Source organism: Benincasa hispida, chromosome 3, assembly GCF_027475165.1.
Source record: "Benincasa hispida cultivar pf3 chromosome 3, pf3_genome.v1.1, whole genome shotgun sequence".
NCBI classification, from domain to species: Eukaryota; Viridiplantae; Streptophyta; class Magnoliopsida; order Cucurbitales; family Cucurbitaceae; genus Benincasa; species Benincasa hispida.
In genome coordinates this window covers 56,335,515-56,347,115 of record NC_143480.1, presented here as the reverse complement: position 1 = coordinate 56,347,115, position 11,601 = coordinate 56,335,515, and the positions used below count along the sequence as shown (strand labels likewise).

Sequence of the window (11,601 nt, the reverse complement as noted above, 5' to 3'; positions counted from 1 at the left end):
TGCCCAATCCTCTGATCGTTTACCTTCACACTCACCATCGTCTACTGCCCAACCCACCGATCGTTTACTTTCATCATCTAATGTCCAACCCACTGATCGTTTACCTTCATCGTCTACTGCCCAATTCTTTGATCGTTTACCTTCTTACTCACCATCGTCTACTGCCCAACCCACCGATCGTTTACCTTCATTGTCTATTGCCCAATCTACACCCTATAATGTCCCAAAACCTTTACCATTACCTACTCCTCCCATGATTACCTGAGGAAAAGCAAGAATATTAATACTTAAAATCTTGTCCTCTCACACCCAAAAAGACTGGTCCTTAACCAAACCTACAAGAGTCACTGATGAGCTAAAAACCACTCAATGGAACAAAGAAATGAGTGAAGAATTTACAGTACTGATGAAAAACCAGACCTGGACTTTAGTTCCTCTGTCACCATTGATGAACATTGTAGGGAATAAATGGATATTCATAATCAAAAGGAGTCCAAACATTCTACGCTACAAGGCACGACTCGTAGCAAAAGGCTTCCATCAAAATCCGGGCATTGACTTCTTCAAGACATTTAGTCCAATGGTAAAGGTGTCAACCATCCGGATCATCATTAGCCTTGCTGTATCCAAATGGTGGCAACTGAGACAGTTAGATTTCAATAATGCTTTCCTCAATGGGGTCCTCGATGAAGAAGTTTACATGTGCCAACCGCAAGGATTTGTTCATCCCCAACTACCAAATCATGTCTGCCGCTTACACAAGGCTATATATGGCCTAAAATAAGCACCAAGGGCCTGGAACAATATACTGAAGAAAGCACTATGCAGCTAGGGATTTCAAAATGCTAAGTTTGATACATCCCTCTTCATATATCGAAACACTTCTACCTTGATACTATTACTGGTATATGTTGACGATGTTATTATTACAGGCACCGATCAGCAGGTAATCAACAAGATTGTAACAGCCTTGAACTCCAAGTTTTCTCTAAAGGATATCGGCCAACTTAGCTACTTCCTTGGACTATCATCCTCCAAGAATGAGTAGTTAGTAGATTTGCTTGTTTGGCCTTGATAGTAGGTTTTCTTTCCTTCTTTTTCTTCATGGAAGTTGAGCATGGTGAAAAAAGAGGTCCAGCCATTTTCGTCAACACCTTTAAGGACCAAGATACAACACCTTCTGCCCCTGTCATCAACTCGAAAGGTAGTGATCCTTGAATTGTTTCTCTAAAATGAAACGATTGATTTAGTGTTCTTTGTGCATTCGAATTTAGGGTTTGAAGTTTGAAGATAGTAGAAAATAATACAGAGAAGGAAGAAAAAGAAAGAGATTGGGAAAATTAGTATATGATGTAACAATGTTGGTGTATGTTCAAACAAAAGATAACTATTTAAATAATAAAAATTTGAGTGGTGATAGATTATTATTATTGCTGTTATCTATAATTGTTATTATCATTTTTTATTTCGAAGGAGTTTAATATATATAACAAAAGAATAGTAAGGAAAAAAATATGGTTTAACGACAAAAAAAAAATGTAAATATTTCAATAAATTAGTTATGTTTGTGAGTTTTGTTTCATTTTCAAATATGGTATTAAAATTAAATATGTTTTTAACTTCAATTACATATATCAAATATTTATAGTTCTCTATATATTTTTCGATCAAATTCTACGTAGGTCACACTCCGCCCCGAGCCCGCCTCTTGAGCCCGAGGGAGGCGTGAAAGACCGTAGATACCACCCTTTTATGATGCCTACTGCCCATCTGAACCTTTTTACTATCATAAAACTTTAAGGCAAAGATGTAAACAATAATTGTTTGATTAAGCTCATTTTATTACAAACAGTACACCGTTTATATAACTCTCAGGCTTAACTACAAAGTTTACAACAACAACTCTAAAACCCTGGAAGTGTGACTATGGTTGTGGTAGACCTTGACCTTAGCAGCACCTTGGAACTTCTCACCTTTTGCTACCTGGGAAGAAAAAATGAAAGAAAAGAATGAGTTTCAAGAAGCTCAGTGAGTGGTAAGCAACTTCTATAGTATATTTCAACTCATAAATAACAAGCGTATCACAAATACGAGGTTAACCTTCAATCTTCAATCTTGACTGAGTTTGTTCTCAACTTGATCTACACGCACGGTAGAAGGTTAAACTGATATTACTCAGAATGAGTTTGTTCTCAAACTCTACCTACACACACGATAGATAGTTAAACTGATGCTAGTCATAAACGCTTACTCTCTTGTGTTTGCTATGTTTCCTATGTGCACATAGATCCTAGCTCATAGACTCAGAAGCTAGGTCCGCTAGCCCTCTGGCCATCTCATACGAGGTTCTTCTCATAGACTTAGGAACTAGACCTCTTGGTCCCTTGACGATCATGTGAGGTCTGCTCCGGTCTCAGGAACTAGGTCTATTGATCCCCTGACCATCCCAATCACATAATCTCATACTCATTCTAATTACTCATTCATAACATAAGCATATACATATACTCTATAAGATATGCTTAAGACTTAAAGGAAATTACCACTCACCTTGGTAAAGTATGAACCTTTCTCTCTAGAAGTTCCTTGGTTTCCTTAGGCTCCCTTTTGAATCCTAAATTCCAGATTCAAATTTAAGCTCAAATAACTCATATTTCCAGACCTTATTTTGAGATATTTCCTTCTATAAACATGTTCCAAAATGTCTCAGGAAGCTTACCTTAAAATCTTAGCTTAGAAATCCTTGTGGTTTGACCAAAATTCTAAACTCATTAAAACTGGCCCAAGCTTACTTGAGAGCTCAACCCTTCTGTCTTTTCCTCACTCTCCAGCTTGTTTCCTTGGAGCTTCTTCTCCGGCAGCCCTTCCTTGAATGCTAGACTTTCTCATCTTCAACTGTTCGGGTGACTCCATCAGCCTTGTGTAACACTAGTCTCAGCAATGCATAAACACTTAGTCCATCGTTTAGTTCATCGTGTAACTCTTGAACCCATCACATAGCTCCATCATCTAGCTAAATCTCTCATTGTCGCTTATCATCCTCTTGCTATTGTTCATCCTCCAACTCTTTTGTTGTTGCCAATCGTCTAGCGCATGTACCCATCGCATATCACTTACGCCCCATCGCGTAGCTCCATCGTCTAATGATCTCTCACTGTCGCTAATCACCTAACGATCTCGCTCTCGCTCATCGTCTAGCTCTCGCTGTCGCTCGTCGCGTAGCTTTCGCAGTCGCCCATTGCGTAGCTCTCACTATTAACGATCTCGCTGTCACTCATCGCATAGTGCTAACGCCTATCGTCTAATGCATCATGCCCATCGTCTAGTGAGTCCACTTATCGTGTAGTGCCATCGTCTAACATGTGCATCTATCGTGCACCGCCCATCATCTAGCGCTTCGCCTATCGTGCAACGCCCATCGTCTAATGCTTTGCCTATCATCCAACGTTCATGCTTATCATCCAGCGCCCAAACTCATCGTTTAGCGATACCGTCTAGTGCTATCGTCTAGCGCTTATGCTGATCGTGTAATGCTATTGTCTATTGTGTAGTGCTATCGTCTAACGCATCATTTAGCGCCGCATGTAGCTATACGATCGTCCGCGTGCACAACATTTCAACGCCCAGTGTCTTGCACTCATTTTCTGGCCCTCTTTCTCTCGCTCACGCATCATCTCATCATCCCAATGCATGAGCAACCTTTGGGCAGCGCCTCTTGCCAATGCTTCGGCCAACATGCGTCCCTTGTCATGCCAACGATTGGGCAAACTTCATAAACTCAACGTATGGTTGTTCTTTGACTTTAAGGTTTAATTTCTTTTAACATCCACAAACTTAGTTTTATCTCATGCGTTAATGTTTCCTAACACCAAACGCATAGTTTCTTTTTGACTTCATACTCAGCCAAATTTTCACTAGTTAAGGCTCAACTCAAAGCTACTCAATGAAAATCTATTCAACACTTAGAAATTTCCTTCTCTTCAACATAGGATTTAACTTATACCTATTTAATTCCCTTAACTACCTGCTTAAGTAAGAAAACTGAGATAAGGATTTCACAACATATATAAAAAACCATGTTAAGATTAATTTTAAATGCATACTTTTTTATATTATACATAATTTGTAAATAAATACACTAAACAATTTTGAGTTCAATAAAGTAATTTAATATACCTTTTTTAAAGATAATTTAATGTGTATTTATAATAACAGTTATTGAACTATCAATTTAATCGTGTATAATTGAAAACTCTTTTGTTTTCCTGCATGAACAAATAATTTTAAAAATTGCAAAAAAAAATTACCAAATAATGTTTTTTTAGTACTTAGTACTATTTTGATGAGATGAAAATATAATCTACTTATAAAACTCTTTTAGAATGCATTATTTTCATACTTTAAAATACTACTAATAAAATTATATTTTACGTGCATGGCATGTATTTTACACTAGTATATATATAAATTGGGCTACAAGAGTCTTTTTTTCTTATTTGTCTCTATAAATGTCTATTTTATCCTTTGGAATATCTTTATTTCCATACATATTTGGTTATGAACTTTTGAGATACGATGGATTTTTTACATCAATAGAGGTATAAATTTTGTGTCGACGAGATACAACTTTTGAGTGCAAGTGATTGCACACATCAAGTGGGTGAATCCACACAATCTCTTGCAAATAAAGTAAACTTATAATTAGATTAAGTTTAAAATAATGTAAGTTATTTCAATATACTTAAATTTGTGATTAATAAAAAATACGACTAAAAATGATCAATATGATTCACAATTTTTTACCTTTTTATAAAAAAAAGATCGAGTAAAATGTAGTTTAAAAAAAAATAGAAAAACGTAGAAGGTTCAGGAAGTTCTGTCACTGAAACCTACATTTTTAAAAGGTTTCAAACTTAATTTTCATAATTTACCTGTCACATTTTAAATGTCAAGAATAATTTAATTTAATTAAATAATAAACTAAATCAAATAGGCAATGTTATCTCCGGTTATTTCTACATTTTATTCACTATCAGCGAATGGATATATTTCCCTCTCCCTTAGCATGTCTGCCCTAAAGACCATGGGTAGCAAAGAAAAGAGGGGGTGTTCTTCTTCCTCGAGGGTTGCGAAACAATGAAAGTTTGTTTTTATTTATTTATTTATTAAGTTATCTTTTCGTTTAGGACGATAGACAGAGGAAGATCACCAAATCACCCAACCTACGAAAGTAATATTTAAGTGTATTCTATGATGCTTACATATCTTTATGCACCCCTCTCATCACTCACATAAAAAAAACAATGAAAATATTTCATATAAGAAATAAGAAAAATTTGTCAAATGACAAATTATGATTAGACAACTTAATGAGATACACAAAGATGATGTTGTCGGCCGGCAAAGGCGAAGCTACATAGGGGTCAGGGACACATGTCCCTTCTTAATTTATCTATCTTTTGTCATTTTAATATAAATTATAAAGTGAATATTAATATATATATACTACAAGAATTTTGGCCTTTAATGTCGGTTGGAAAAAGTGAAACCGGATGTATAATGTCAGTTTTGTTTTTTTTAAAAAGCTGATCTTTAATGTCGGTTTTAAACCGACATTGTAGGTATACCTTTAATGTCGGTTTAAAACCGACATTAAAGATCAGCTTTTTTTTTTTAAGAAAAAAAACAAACATTAAACATCCGACTTCCCCCCATTTTTTTCATTTCCCTCTCTTCTCCTGAAAACCCCTCCCTTTCGCCGACTTCCCCTTCAATCTGTCCTCACCGATCATCCATAGCAGATCTGGATCCACCATGTTTTTCATTTTTTTCATTAATCAGATGTTGCACAGGCGTTGACCGGATCTGGAATTTCGAAGCTGGAAGGCTTGACTGGACTGGCAGGTGATTCTGCGCAGGTGAAGGTCTTTACCGGATCTGGAACAAAAGAGCGTCAAAGCTCACCAGAGGAACTCGGGTTGGGTATAGAGAACCAGATCTTGAAGCTCACCAGAGGAACTCACATGGAGAATAAAAGGTTGTGTCGAAGCTCACTGGATTTGGCGTAGCCATAGTAGATTTACAGATTTACTTCACGCGTAGCCATAGCAGATCTGGCGTTCTTCACACATAGCCATAGTAGAGCTAGTTGTCTACTTCTAGGAGATCCACCATCCATTCCGTCGAAGCCCAACCGTTTGTTCCGTTGTTAAAGGTACAAGTCGATCGTTGTAGCTCAGATCCCTTTCGTCGTAGCTCAGTCGGTCGTTGTGGCTCAGATCCTTGTTCTTTCAACTCATATCTATTTCAATCTTTAATCTCTGGGTTAGATCCGTTCAAAGGTGAAATTTTCTTTGTTCCCACTCCATATTTCAATCTGAGTAGTAGCTTTCCAAATGTTTAATGCATATTATTATCTTTTTTTTGTTGCTTAAATTTATATGTTTGAAGTTTGAAGGGCACTGGTTAATGGTTTTTATTTGTATGTTGTGCAGACGTTTAGGAGTGAAGCTTGAGGTTTTTTTTTTCTACTGGGTTTCTACTGCGGAAACAAATATTTGACAGAGAAGTTGAGAAATTTTAATTTGGGGGTTAAGAAAAAGGTTCTAGCTAAGTAATTTCTATGATTTTGATATTATTTGAGATTTATGTTAAGGTACAAGTAGGGTAATGATGAATTGGAATCCAGGACATATTGTGCAATGACTGTGAGCAGAAAGGCACATCTCGGTTCTATTGGCTATATCATAAATGTGGGTTTTATGGATCATACAACAATTTTTCAAGTTCAATTTTTCGTGCCTATATGAAAATCTTACCATCTATACCTCACTGATGTACATTTTCACTTCCCACATTTTTGCATTGTTCAATTTAAGGTAATAGAATCACATGTTCTCAACATCGTATTATTTGATTGACAGATCCTTGAGGTCTTTTACTATGCCCAAAAAGTTGTACTTCATCCAACAGGTCCACTTCTTGATCAAGAAACTCAGACTCTAAAGCCTAGGTGTGTTCAGATATTCATTCTTTGTGATCATGATAAAGACGGTGCTTTGAGTGACGCAGAGTTGAATAATTTTCAAGTCTTCCTTTCCGTCCACAATTTTTTTGGCAAACACCTTATAAAATTTTTATTGATACCTGAAAACAAAAACCCAATATTTAGTTTTGATACTTGAGTTTGCCAGCAGCCAATTACAATATTAATTATTAAGCTTCTCGAATTGTTCTCCTAGGGTGAGCTTGTGGGTGCTTTAGAAGGGGCTATAGCATCAGCTTCTCTTCTTGGAGTTCCTCTAGGACATAATTCATCATTATTCATTGTAGCAGAATAGTTCTCGCACCTCGCTCATTCGTGCACTTTCGACGGATATAAGGCCCGAAGAAATTCCAAACGTGAAGATGCTCTTTCTTCTGCATTTACTACTGCAGAGTTGAAGCGTTACATTGCATATGCAAAAACTGAAACCAAAGGTCTCTTCTGTATGCACATTTTTTCAAGTTTTCTTGGTGCCTATTCTTTATCCATTGACCTCCTTTGATGGATTTTAAATAATGCAGTTAAGTTTATAAGCCAGAAAGGTATTGGTGGACTCTTATGTTGCTCTTTGCAGAGGAGATACAACTCCTGGAAGTAGGGTTGCTTATCGCATGACAGTCAGGCAGCTTGAGGATGAAGTAATTGCTCGTAGTTATTTGGAGACTCTGGTGAGTCCTTTTCGAAAAATTTGTTTAGATTAGTCAACAGTTTTGGAACTGTTATTAAGAATGGCTTTTACAGGTTCAACCGCGCCATATGCGTTTAGCAGTGACTTTACTGAAAACGTCAATAATCAGGCAAGTAGCCAGAAAAACTTCAAAGATTTCTTGTCAATGAACATTTTTCTCCACTTCATATGGTTTTTCGTATTGTAATCCATGTTATGTCAAAAACAATTATAACCTTTAAGAAAAAACTGTCTTGCAGTGTGGAATCTATCTAAATTTCAAGAAGAAACTAATGGAGGTGGAGATGGTGATAATAATGTTGATGGGCCCAATGAGGTTGATGCTGAACCTAGCACGGTGCAACAGAGCCAGCTACTGGAAATGGTGGTGAGTTTTTTATGATCATAGTCACCTCGCTCATTTGTTGCTTCACATTTTGTTTATTTCCCTCCTATTTTGCAAGCAGACAAAAACAACTCCAAAAGATGTAGTTGCGGCTACTTCACAAAGAATGAAATCCTCATATGAGGTCAGAGAAAGAGAACATGAAGAGATTGGATTATCATTTTCTCTTGTCTTTCTTCTCTTTCTATTCCTTTCCTTTTTTATAGGAGTGCTTCAAGATCGTTTTTAGTGTTGATGTTGTAAAATTCTTATTGGTTAGTGTGGTATTGTGCTTTTAGGACATGGAAGAAATGAGAGGCAATTCCGATAGCTTATTTTATATGCAGCTACTACTGGAGAAAATGATGCTTGAGGTCAATTTTTTAGATCATCCATAATGTTCTAACTTATCAAGTTTCAATGAACAAATCTCTATTACATCTCTTATCAGCTGCTTGAATTATCTAACTGTGGTTCTTATGCCTTAAAAAAATGCAATTGCAAAGGTGCATGACTTATTTAACTATGGTTCTTATGTCTTAAAAAATTATATGTAGCATGCTAATAGAAGGAGGAATCATTACCCCCTTTATATTTTATGTTATCGTAGATTTTTTATCTCTTTGGAATACAATACTGAAAATATCATATTAATTGTTGTTTTTGTTGATGGTTGAGTTTAACTTGCCACTCTCTTTTAGTACAACTTAAAACATCTTAATTGCTAAGGAAAATGGTGCTAAGTTTTAGTTATAAGCATAAAGTAGTTCTGGAGGAACAATGGGAAGGGGAAATAGGTGTTTTTATATTAGAACCATTCTTAGTTAGTTCTTTGGATATATGTAAACACAGAAGGGGAAATAAGTGTTTATGCAAATGTCTTGTTGTGTAGACTCTGATCTTATGTCTCTTCCTGTCCATTTGCTTGTTCTGTTTGCTGTTTTAATCTTTTTTGGTGGCATTTAAAGAAGCAATATCATTTTCTTCATTGGTGTTTTAGTTTTTTTTTCTCATGGTTACATTTCGGTTTACGGAAGGGAGGCCAACTTTAATAAAAGATTCTAATGGATAACATGCAATAACAATTCAAGCCATCATGTTGATTGAAGTTGCCTCACATTTGTATTCTCTAAATCTCTTCCTCTACCATATACTTGTAATGGTGTTGTTTGTGTGTTTTTTAGGTGTTTGGAAGGGGTGGGGAGGAGATGGATTTCTTGCAACAGCAAGGAATTCACGTAAAAATTGTTCCTGGTAAGTGCATTTTTGAATGTTTACAATTTTAAACACAGTTTCTAAGTGTTTTCAAGTGACTCTAATGATATGGAAATTCCTGTTTGAGAAGTTATAGTGTGCTTATTTCTCTTTGGACCATATTGGATTAGAATGTAACACCTGTTTATGACTCATGGATACTATTTATTTGTAGTTTAGATTTGATTCAAGGTGCTTGATTTTATGGATTGCATTATGGTAGTTTATGGGTTATTCATGCACTATGGTAGTTTTTGTTACAACATTTGAGATTTGAAGTACATTGTGAGCTAAATTTGCTCATTGATGTATGTGTTCTTGAATATTCATTTTTTGGAAATTCTGATAGTTCTGTTGAGAACAAGTGGTTGTGAAATATTTTTGGGAGTGTGTTTTTTTGAACAGGTTCAAGGTAAAGTTTTGGTTTTGTTGTGGTAGCATCGTTATACTGTCGAAAATTTTAAAAAAGAAGATTCTTGAAAAATGAGTAAAGATTTTGAAAAAGAAGATTCTCTCATTTATTCAACTATTGAGTTTTCTTGTTTTGCAGGTGCAACAAAGGAGTAAAGATTTGGTATTGTAACCTCTTTAAGCTTTTTCTTGTCTAATCATATTTTCACTTTCAATCATTTGTCTTAAACCTTTTTTGTCTGTGATCTTTTGAATAACAGTGGTCAAACAAAGATGCCTATAACTAGATACTGCTAAAGCTAGAAGGGTCTGTTCAAGAAGAATTATGAAGGGATCCATACTTATCAAATGGAGAGGGACAGTAAACTCATAGTGTTTGTAAAATCATACTGTTTGTATTACTTGTAATTTGTGTTTTCAAGGCCTGAATTATTGTACGGCCTTTTAAATTATAATTTTATAGCAGAATTTGTGGATTAAATGTAATAGATTTACAATCCATACATGAATAATATGTCATAGCCACAACGTTCGATGATGATGTGTCATGTTATACTTTTTGACCAAAAAAATGGATTCGACGACAAAATTTAAAAAAAAACGAACAGATTTGGACCTCAATGTCGGTTAAGAATTAAAAATAACATAGGCTTTAATGTCGGTTGGAAATTTCACTTGAAGGTCTTTAATGTCGGTTGCAACCAACATTGAAGGCTGTGTTATTGAAGCCCTTTAATGTCGGTTTAAAACTGATATTAAAGGGTTTTAATAACACTATCTTTAATGTCGATTGTCAACCAAGATTAAAGCCAAGCTCGAATTTCTTCTAATGATATGAAAATTCAACTAAATTTACAAAATTGGTGTTGGTTCATGATCTAGATTGTTGTTTGTTTGGTGGGGCAAAAAGCCCATGGCACATGACATATGTAAATCCTACATTGGAATATTCAAGAGATCAAGGTGATATTTTCTTAACCACCTTTTATTCATTATCAATTAGATTTTATCTAACTACTAATCGAATTAATCACAATAAATAAAAACTTTATGATTTTTCTCTCCATATTTGAATTTATTTTTGTATCTAAATATTTTTCATTATTTTATACATATTGTTATCAAACTAATTTTTTTTCATATTTTCGAGGTTTTCAATTTTTCTTAAGAAACATATAAAAATGACTTGTTGTACTTAAAGAGAAACATATAAATGAAAATTAAACTTTAAATATTTGAAACATGTATATATATATATTGTTCAGTTCATTATTATTATTATTATTATTATTATTATTATTATTATTATTATTATTATTATTAAAATAAGATAACAAAAAATCCTAAATCTCATCTTCTTCATTTAGCAAACTATGTATCTTTGAATTCTCGTTTGCACTTAATTTTGTTGTTTTACTATAGTTTTTTTTATTTACTAATTAGTACTTTCTATGATATAAATTCGTTTAGCTATTTGTATAATTTCGAAACATTTTTGCCACTTTTCCAAATGAAAGTTCAAAAATTTTGTTAGGCATAAACCTTCATGGCTTTGTTTTTTGTTTCACCCTAAAAAACCTCATACCAATAGAGATAATCATCCTCACTTATATACCCATGATCCTCCTCTTATCTAATCAATGTGGGACTTTGATCGCATTCCCAACAAAGTTTTTATACTTTTAAATCTATATAATAGAATGTAATGTTATTATTATTAATATTTTTGTAGATTAGTTAACTCCAAATTAATATAGAGAGATATTATAAAAGAAAAACAACAATAGAGACTGTATAGACATCATCTTCAAAGAAGAAAAACGTTTTGGATTCTGATCG

The 11,601-nt window shown here is 34.5% G+C and overlaps 1 long non-coding RNA gene across 19 annotated transcripts; it reads left to right on the top strand.

Annotated features, from left to right (window-relative positions):
* Positions 1–5,701: 5,701 nt before the first annotated feature.
* Positions 5,702–10,300, top strand: LOC120073290 (uncharacterized). 19 transcript variants are annotated; one of them, XR_016528794.1, is made up of 13 exons: positions 5,702–6,341; positions 6,495–6,568; positions 6,656–6,752; positions 6,924–7,012; positions 7,242–7,479; positions 7,567–7,713; positions 7,787–7,842; positions 7,973–8,100; positions 8,180–8,242; positions 8,397–8,471; positions 9,282–9,351; positions 9,902–9,925; positions 10,023–10,300. It is a non-coding gene; the product is annotated as an uncharacterized LOC120073290 (long non-coding RNA). The 19 variants fall into 19 exon arrangements; XR_016528793.1 differs by having other exon boundaries at positions 5,703–6,341; positions 6,495–6,602; positions 6,689–6,752; XR_016528795.1 differs by having other exon boundaries at positions 5,703–6,341; positions 6,495–6,602; positions 6,689–6,836.
* Positions 10,301–11,601: the final 1,301 nt, after the last annotated feature.